Source organism: Tupaia chinensis, unplaced genomic scaffold (assembly GCF_000334495.1).
Source record: "Tupaia chinensis unplaced genomic scaffold, TupChi_1.0 Scaffold141530_1, whole genome shotgun sequence".
Lineage (NCBI taxonomy): Eukaryota > Metazoa > Chordata > Mammalia > Scandentia > Tupaiidae > Tupaia > Tupaia belangeri.
Window position 1 is genome coordinate 515,704 of NW_006201391.1, and position 9,278 is coordinate 524,981.

Sequence of the window (9,278 nt, forward strand, 5' to 3'; positions counted from 1 at the left end):
CAGCGGCGCCCGCATCGCGGTCTGGAAAGCGAGCCCCGCCGCTGAGCCGCCCTGGCTGAGTGCTGGGCGGCGTGGCCGGGCTGCTGGCATCCGAGCTCCCAGCCTGGACCCGTGAACTCAGACAAAGAAGGTTTTCAGCAAGTCCGTCTGGGACTGGAGCCTTGAGCTGTTTCGTGGCACTCGGCACACGCACCGGGCTTTAGGACCATTGTTCCGCCCTAGCAAAGCCAGGGGTAGGTTCAGACGGCGCGGCCGGCGGGCCGCCCTTGCCTGCCGCCTGCAAGATTCGGCTGTGTTTGGGCAGGAACGGGCAGCCATGGCGGTTTCTGCTGTATTAGGGACAGCACCGAGATGGGTGGGCTTTAGAGGAGAGACACGTGCACGAGGAGTAAGAACATCCTCCACTGTTTTTGTTCATTTCTTTAGGTTTTTGCCATGGGGCACATTCACTCACCAGAGAGACAGAGAGACAGAGGGAAAGTGAGAGGTTACCCGCACGCGCACACACACACACACTCGGGGGGAATGGCCACGCCACAGTCCCTTCTCCTTGATTCTCCCTTGGGATTTTGGGCACACATGCACACACGCCCAGTGTGATTTTCAAGCCGCCGGATCCAAGGCCTGAACCACAGTCAGCCCTGTGGGAGTCCAGTGCCTTCGCCACCACGCCGCCTGCTGGCCTCAGAGCACTCTGCAGTGTTCCAGGCGTTTATTGAATGGCTTCTGGCATGGATGCCGAACAAGTGCAGGATGTGAAGACCTGGCCTTGAAGGCCTGCTAGGGAGGAAACAGTCCCTTTCTCCAGGATAAAAGAACGGAGATGGGGAATCCAGCTTCATCCCAGGCCCAGAAACCTAGGATCTATTCTGGAAATACAGAGGACACTCTCAGAGCTGCAGAAGGCAGTGCCAGAAAGCTGCCCGCGTCCACCCTGAGCACCCTCCGCAGGGGACAGGGATGTACAGCGTGCGCGTTCAGACCTGGACAGTCCTCGCCCACGGGATGTGTCCTTAGGGGAGAAGGAAGGGCCCAGACTTCACGCAGAGGCACGGCACTCCCCCAGAGCCGCAGCGAGCCACACCGTGTCCAGGCGTCAGACACATTCCGTGACAGAGTGTGAAAGCAGCTACTCAGAACCGAGGGCCATTGTGCCTTGGCCTCGGCTGCAAACCCCCTGGCTCCTGTCTTCAGGTCTTCAGTGGCAACAGGAGAGAGTGTCGTCCTAGAGGAAGGAGAGGCCAGGCCACGTGGTGCAGGTGATAGGGCACCTCTGTGGAACACTTAGGCTATATGGGAAGGCCCAGAGTTTGAATCCTGGGGTGACCTGAGCTCTCCAGGTGTGCCTGTGATCCTGGGGAGCCCCTGTCAAGGGTCCTGCGTTCTCCCTCCCTCATGAAATAAATAAATAAATATAGAAATAAAAAGAAAGCAAAAAGTTTTCCAGCAGGACTTAGTGGTCAGAGAGAGAGGAGGTGGAGCTTCAGGGAAGGCTCATAGAGGCTCTGGTTCAAACAAGGAGCGACTGGGAGCACAGCGCGCTCTCTCCTCGTGGGTTTCCCGGCAACGAAGAAGCCTGCGTGCAGGGACAGAACGTACTGCTCAGCCGAAAAGACCGAACGAGTCGAAGGGAATTTTTTTGACTTAAATAATTGTCTCTTGGGACTAGCAGTTGGCATAATGGCTATGTTGCTGGACTCCCACATAGTCGCCCACGGTTCAAGTCCCCAAACCGGTGGCTTAAACTCACGCTGGGCGCATGTGCATACATGCCCAAGATCCCAAGAGGAGAAATGAGGAGAAGGGACTGTGGCATGGCCATCCCCCCCGGGGGGTGATTTCTCACTTTTTGTCTCTCTCTGTCTTTCTGGTGAGTGCACGCGCCCTATAGCAAAAACCTTTCCCCCCAAAAAAACATGGTCTCTTAACTTGTTGGGGAAGCCTTTTCCCTAAAGGAAGAAGACAGGGAGAGAAGAGAGGGAGGAATGGGGACAATGGGGATATTCACGCTGTAGATAGGAAAGAGGACAAGGTCCAGCAGTGATGTCAGCATAGGGTGTAATGGTTACGTCACTGGACCCCCATGTAGTAGGTCACGGTTCGAGTCCTGGACCTGGTGGCTTAAACTCTGACCCAGCACACCGGGTGCGTGTGCGCCCAAGATCCTGAGAGAATGGAGAAGGGATTGCAGCATGGCCATCTCCCCGGGGGGTGATTTCTTGCTTTCTGTCTCTCTGTTTGTCTCTGTCTTTCCAGTGAGCACATGTGACCTACAGCAAAAATTTCTTTAAAAAAAAAGGAAAAAGAAAATCTAATATATATATACACACACACACATACATTCATGTATATGTGCATATTCGTGTGTATATAAAATGGAGTCAAATAAAATACCATTCAGCCACTAAAAAGACTGAAGTCCAGGGGCTGGCAGGTGGTGTGGTGGTTAAGGGGCTAGACTCCCACGTGCCCAACCACAGTTCAAGTCCCAGACCTGGTGGCTTGCTTTTTCACTTTTCCTCTCTCTCTCTCACTCTGTCCTTCTCTGGTCAAATTAAAATAAATAAAGTTACATAAAATAATTCTTGTAAAAAAGGAATGACTGCCCTAGGTGGGGAGAGCTAAGGGATGGGAGCTGGGTAAAGGAATGTTAACTAATGAGGACAAAATTGCAGACAGATAATAGGGACAATTTCTAGTGTTATAAAACATAGTAGGGCAGGGACCAGCAGTTGGCGTAATGGCTATGTTGCTGGACTCCCATGTAGTCAACCGTGGTTCGAGTCCCCAGACCCAATGGCTTGAAATTCACGCAGGGTGTATGTGCGTGCATGCCCAGGATCCCGAGAGGAGAATGGAGGAAAAGGGATTGCGGCGTGACCATCCCCCGGGGGGTGATTTCTTGCTTTCTGTCTCTCTGTCTCTCTCTGTCTTTTTGGCGAGCGCACGCGCCCTATAGCAAAAACCTCTCCAAATAAATAAATGAAAACAATGTACTGTGGAGCTGAGAGTAACCAGGCAGGGATGTTGGATGTTCCCAGCACCAAGCGGTGATGACTGGCTAAGAGGACGGGTAAACGCTTCTCCCTGACTCAGTCACTCCGCATTGTGCTCTTATGCCGAGAAACCACACTGTACCTCACAGATATGCCCACATGTCAAACAAAGTAAAATAAAATAAAGGCATTCTCTTCTTTCTACTGTCCTCTGGGACCAGCCTCCACAGAACCAAATTCTGCCGAAAGATTTGTGAAAGGGGACCAGCAGGTCTGATAGCTGGACTCGCACATGGCCAACCGTGGTTCGAATCCCAGATCCAACAACTTGAAATCATGCTGGGCACGTGTGTGTGTGTGCTCAAAATCCCAGCAAGAGAATGGAGACGGGACTGTGGGATGGTCATACCCCCTGCGGTGTGATTTCTCACTTTTCCTCTCTCTGTTTCCCTCTGGTGGGTGCACACACCCTATGGGAAAAACCTAAAAAAAAAAAACAAAAAACTGCGACAGATGGTGTCAAAGAGGAGGACAGGAAAAGTCTCTTCTGTGAGGAGCAGAGCAGGCAGCATCCTTGGGTGAGGGTATGAGGATTACCGCGTGGCTGAGTGAGTTATGGATGTGCTGAAAGACGACTCAGAGTTTCCAGAGTGAATACATTTCTCCAGGGGAACTTCCAGGGGAGCGACATGTGAAAGGCGGGGAAAGAGGCCGTGATGTGAAGTGAGAGAGTTGAAGGCTGGGTCCTATGGCAAGGGCTCCGTGCATGACCTTGAGCCGGTACTGGACGTCTGAGTCCTCGTCCTTATCTGTAAATTGAAGTCAGTGAAGTCTACAGTGCCGGGTCTAAATAATCTGCTTGCGTGTAAAGAAGGAAAACCAAAGCTTGTCGCAACGACCATGTCGAAGGCGAGTATGTCTTATGTAAAGCTCCGCATAGGTTCTCTCCCCGAGGACCGCCTCCGGGTAAAGGTGCCGAGTCACCCCCATCTCTTGACTAGCGGACTGCCCAGCACGGCCCAGAGACCCCCTCTGGCTTACCACCAACCTCTGTACTGCCAGCTTTTCCCACTCAATGCCTTTACTTACTTGAGAAGGGGGCACGGTCCACAGGTCTTCATGCCATGACCCCTCTCCGGGCCCAGCAGCTAACAGGATCATGGGCATGTCCCGGAGTGTGCCCAGCACCTTCAGGTGCCTCCGGGTGCAAACCTGCAGCCTTCCTACACGGCGCCAGCATCGCAGCGGCATCCCTGCCGCTTGACCTGGAGTGCTTTTTTTTTTTTTAGATCTGTCCTATAGGGCACATGCACTTGCTGGAAAGACAAAGAGAGACAGAGAGCCAGAAAGTGAGAAATCCCTCCCCAAGGGGGACAGCCATGCTGCAATCCTTTCTCCTCCAGCTCCTCTTGGGAGCCTGGGCATGCATGCACACTTGCCCGGCGTGAATTTCAAGCCACCAGGTCTGGGACTCAAACCATGGTTGGCCATGTAGGAGTCCAGCGCCTTAACTATTACACCACCTACCTGCCCTTGAAGTGCATTTAAACAATTCATTTATTTGTTATTTTTAGTTTTGTTATAGGGTGTGAGCTCTCTGGGGGTGGGATTGAGAAATCACTCCTCTAGAGGGATTGCCACACTGCAACCCCTCCTCCCAAGAGTTTGGGAGACACCTGCTTGGTGGGTTTTTTAAGCCACCAGGTCTGGAACTCAAACAGTGCAGCTGGCCATGTGGGATCCAGCTGCCTTAACTTCCACGCTACTGCCTGGCCTCCGAAATGCATTTTAATTGCAGAGTAGCTCTTAAAGTAAAATAGGGGAGGAAGGGCCGTTTGGTGGTGCAGTGGTCAGGGCGTCTAGATGCCACATGGCTGACTGCATGGGTCAAATCCTGGACCTCATAACTTGAAAAACAGGCCGGTGCGTGTGCTTGCGTGCCCAAAATTCCGAGAGGAGAACGAAGGAGGAGGAATTGAGAAATGGCCAACCCTGCTGGGGTGTTTGAGTGTGCCTTCGTGCTCCCCCCCTGGCGAGCCCATGTATCTTAGAGCAAATTTAAAAAGTGGGGGAGGAGAAGGGATTGCGGCGTGACCATCCCCCTGGGGGGTGATTTCTTGCTTTCTGTCTCTATGTCTCGCTGTCTGTCTGTCTGGCGAGCGCACGTGCCCTATAGCGAAAACCTCTCCAAAAAAAAAAAAGCGGGGGAAGGAGCAGGTGGTGCAGTGGCTAAGGTGCTGGACCCCCACACAGCCGACTGCAGTTCGAGTCTCAGACCTGATGACCTGAAACTCATGCACATGCACATGCGTGTCCAAAATCCCAGGAGGGGAAGGAGAAGGTGCGGCCAACCCCCTTGGGGGATGACTTCTCACTCTCTCTGTCTCTCCAGTGTGCCTACATGCCCCATGGAAAAATACAGATATGGAAGGTCAGGCCAGAGAAGGGGCAGTCTCTGGGTCTGTGGGAAGAGGAAGTTATTTTCCTTCCAGGTGCAGTTTGTGCACTGTGACCCGCGGCCACTCTGGGTCAGGTGCTGTGGCTGTGGGAGCGGGAAGGACGGTGAAAATCACCACAGGAACCAGCAACTGTCCCAGCTCAACGACGAATAGATGCTGGCGACTGCAGTAGGCCTCTGACACTGGGCCAGGAACCCCTCAATCCGGATACTTAGCTGGGGCTCAGGTGATTGGGGAAGATATTCTGGCCCCAAACGCCTGGTCTTCCCTGCTGCGATACCATTTGGAGTGCAAAGGGAGGTCGAGCCAGCGGTCTGAACGGTCTGAACATGAAGGCTATCTGCTGGGTGGCAGCCATAGCAGGAAGAGGTCTGAGAAGGCGGAGAGCTGCAGAGCCTGCGGGCCTCCTCGCCGCCCTGCACCCTCTCACCCTAAGCGGGAAAGTGACGACTCGCTCAAGGTGTAAGAACAGACTGGAGCTGAGAAGAGAAGGGCACACCGAGGGCGGGGTGATTGCTCTGGAATGACCGCGTGGATCGTGGATCGGGAGCTCAGCTTGCAGAGCGCCAGAGTTCTCTCCCGGTGGAGCATGCCCCTCACCAAGGGCAGGCACCCTGCCTGTGCCTCTCCCAGCCCCCACCTGTATTTTGATCATCTGGCTGAATGCAGCGACCACATGCGTTCTCTCGGGCCCAGGCCGCTCTCCAGGAGACAATGGTGGCAGAGGTGCCTCCTGCTTCCATGATGAAGCGCTGAAAGTGACTGTGGGAACCCGCGGCGGGCTGCCCCAGGGAGAGCCTGCTCACAGGGGCCCAGCCCTCCCACTGTACTTGGCCACGCTCACCCAGGCTGGCTGCCCTGCCTTGCTGGGAACTTCACAGAGACAGTTCTCAGGGACTACTATATCAGACTTATCCTTCAGCCGGATTTACCATCCGCTTGATAACTACTGTGGAGGGCCTGCTCTGTGCCCTGGTGATCAAGGCAGCCAGATCCCACATGGCTGACCCCACAGTTTGAGTCCTCACCTTGATGGCTTGAGAAACTACTGGGTGCTTGTGTGCGCATGCCCAAAATCCCAAAGGGAGGGTGCGATGGGACCAGCAGGCAGTGTCGTGGTTAAGGCATTGGACTCCCACTTGGCCAACAGCGGTTCAAGCCGGGTTGTGCTCGCTTTGGCAGTGCATATACTAAAATGCCAGGTGAGTGTGCCTGTGCGTCCAAACCCCAAGAAATGAAGAAGGGACTGCACTGTGACCATCATCCTCCACCGGGGGTACTTTCTCACTTCCTCTGTCTCTGTCTCTTTGCCTCTGGTGAGCACACATGCTCTCTAACAAATTAAAACAAAACACCAATACATAAGAACCTTTACCTTTTTCTCTGGGTAAAGGAGGCTGAATTCCCACATGGCCAACCATGGTTCGAGTCCCAGACCCAGTGGCTTGAAAATGACGCTGGGCACATGTGCATGTGTCCCAAAGTCCCAGGAGAAGAATGGAGGAGAAGGAATTGAGGCATGGTCTCCCCCCAAGCCCTCAAGGGGTGATTTCTCACTTCTCCTCTTTCTGTCTCTCTCTCTCTGTCATGTGCCCTATGGCAAAAACCTTAAAAAAAAAAAAAAAGAAAGAAAGAAGAAAGAAAACAAAAGGTAGAGATGGAGGAGAAAGGATTGCAACATGATATTCCCGTTGGGTGCTTTCTGTCTAGAGAGCATACATGCCCTATGACAAAATTAGAAAAATAAAAAAAAAGGAGGGGCCAGCAGGTGGCATGGTGGTTAAGGGCACTGGACTCTCACATGGCCGATTGCAGTTCGAGTCCTGGGCCTGGTGGCTTGCTTTGTCACTTTCCATCTCTCTCTTCCTCTCTCTCTCTCCCACTCTGTCCCTCTATGGTCAAATTAAAATAAATAAGTAAATAAACTAATAAAGTTAAATAAAAAAAATTCTTAAAAAAAAAAAAAACATAGTTATGGGGGGTGGCCAGCAGGTGGTGTGGTGGTTAAGGGCTCTGAACTCCCACATGGTTGACCACTGTTTAAGTCCTGGACCTTGCAGCTTTTCTCTCTCTGTCTCTGTCCCTCTCTGGTCAAATTAAGAACTATAAACAAATAAATAAATAAATGTTAGATAAAATAATTCTTTCCCAAAAAAAACAAAACATAGTTATGGGAAGTTCTGGGGGATCTTTGCTCTAAGTGCCACCCTCATCTCAAAACACTGCTGAGCACTAGAAAGACACTGAGAATGTGGGGTTTCCATTTTGGAAGACGTACAGTGAGAAAGAAGATTCAGACTCAAATAAGTCCGAACATACATCAGGTGGGGAGACAGACAGCAAGTTCTGCTGCAGCTCCAAGGAGGAAGGGGTTGCTCAGGACTGGGCTGGCACAAGAAGAAAGCTTTACATCTGAAATGGACCTTGGGGAAAGGCTCAGACTTAAGCATCCCGAAGAGAAAACATGGAGGACAGTAGATAAACTCACCTTTTGCACACGGTCGCATAGCTTAGAAAAGGCTTTGAAGGCCTTGAATCCAGAGTTATTCTTTGCAAGATTTCGAGCAGGTGTGTGAATGCAGAACAGAATTTTTTTTCCTTTTTCTTTTGCCATAGGGCATGTGCACTCATGAACGAAAGAGAGAGAGAGAGAGAGAGGAAGAGGGAGAGAAAGTGAGAAATCACCCCCCAAGGGGGACGGCCACACCATAATCCTTTCTCCTTCATCCTCTTGGGATTTTGGGCACGCATGCACATGCACCTGGCATGTTTTTTAAGTCACCTGGTCCAGGACTCCAACTGGGGTGAGCCATATGGGATCCAGCACCTTAACCACCACGCCACCTGCTGACCCCACACCAAAATTTTATAAAGACCCTCTGGTGGTGGGTCTGCAGTGGAGACCTGAGTTGGGTTGGGGTGAGGCAGCAGGAGGTGGTGGGCTCAGCAGGACCATAGCCAGGCAGAGACTACTGAACCTGGGACCACCCGGGGAAGAGGACGCAGGGAGTAGGGAAGCCTAGCGCCCTACTCTGCGGGCCCCTGCCTTGGGCCAGTGTCTCACCATATTCTTTTATTCCAAAGTACCCATGTTGACCCTATGCTTTTCCGGGGTCTCCTTATCTTTTCTCCAGGAGAGGAAACTGGGAACAGGTTTTGTATTATCACCTGTTGAGTAGCCTTGGCAGCTCACTGTCCCCTCTACAAAGACCCTAATTCTTTCCTTCCAAGCCTATTATAAAGCTTTACCTGCCTGAAGGCAGAGCACGGACTATCCTGGCGATCTTTTCAACTCTTTTTTATTCTTCTCCGGCACTGTCCGCGGCTGTTCTGCACCGGTCCAGGGAAAGCCACTGGCGGGGGGCCCGGGCCGCTCGGCGTGTGGTCGCGGCCGGGACGGATCTTCCACTCTGACTGGGAGGCCGAGGCTGAGGCTGAAACCCGTCTGTGCCTCCCAAACGTCTACTCGTGTCCTCAAGGAGGCAGCTGGGTCGCGTGGGAGGATGGAAAGCCTGGGGCGTCACTAAGCAGCCCCTGCTGCTTGGGAGCGACCCAAGTCCCGAGGGGGTGCCTCGGTTCCCCGCGGCCCCGAAGTTCAGATCCCAATGCGGCAGGCCCCGACCCTACCCAGCGCAGTAGGCGGAGGCGGCAGGACCTGCTCTCGGGCCGCATCTGGGCGCCGGGGAAGCCTCCCCTGGGCAGCGTGCGAGAGCCGGCGACAACGAGAGGCGTGGAGAGGAGCGGCGAGCGCGGAGGACAGCGGGGAGGAGGGGCGGGCGCTCCTGGACGGACCTGCGAGGCGCCCGCGCAGCCTGGGACCGGC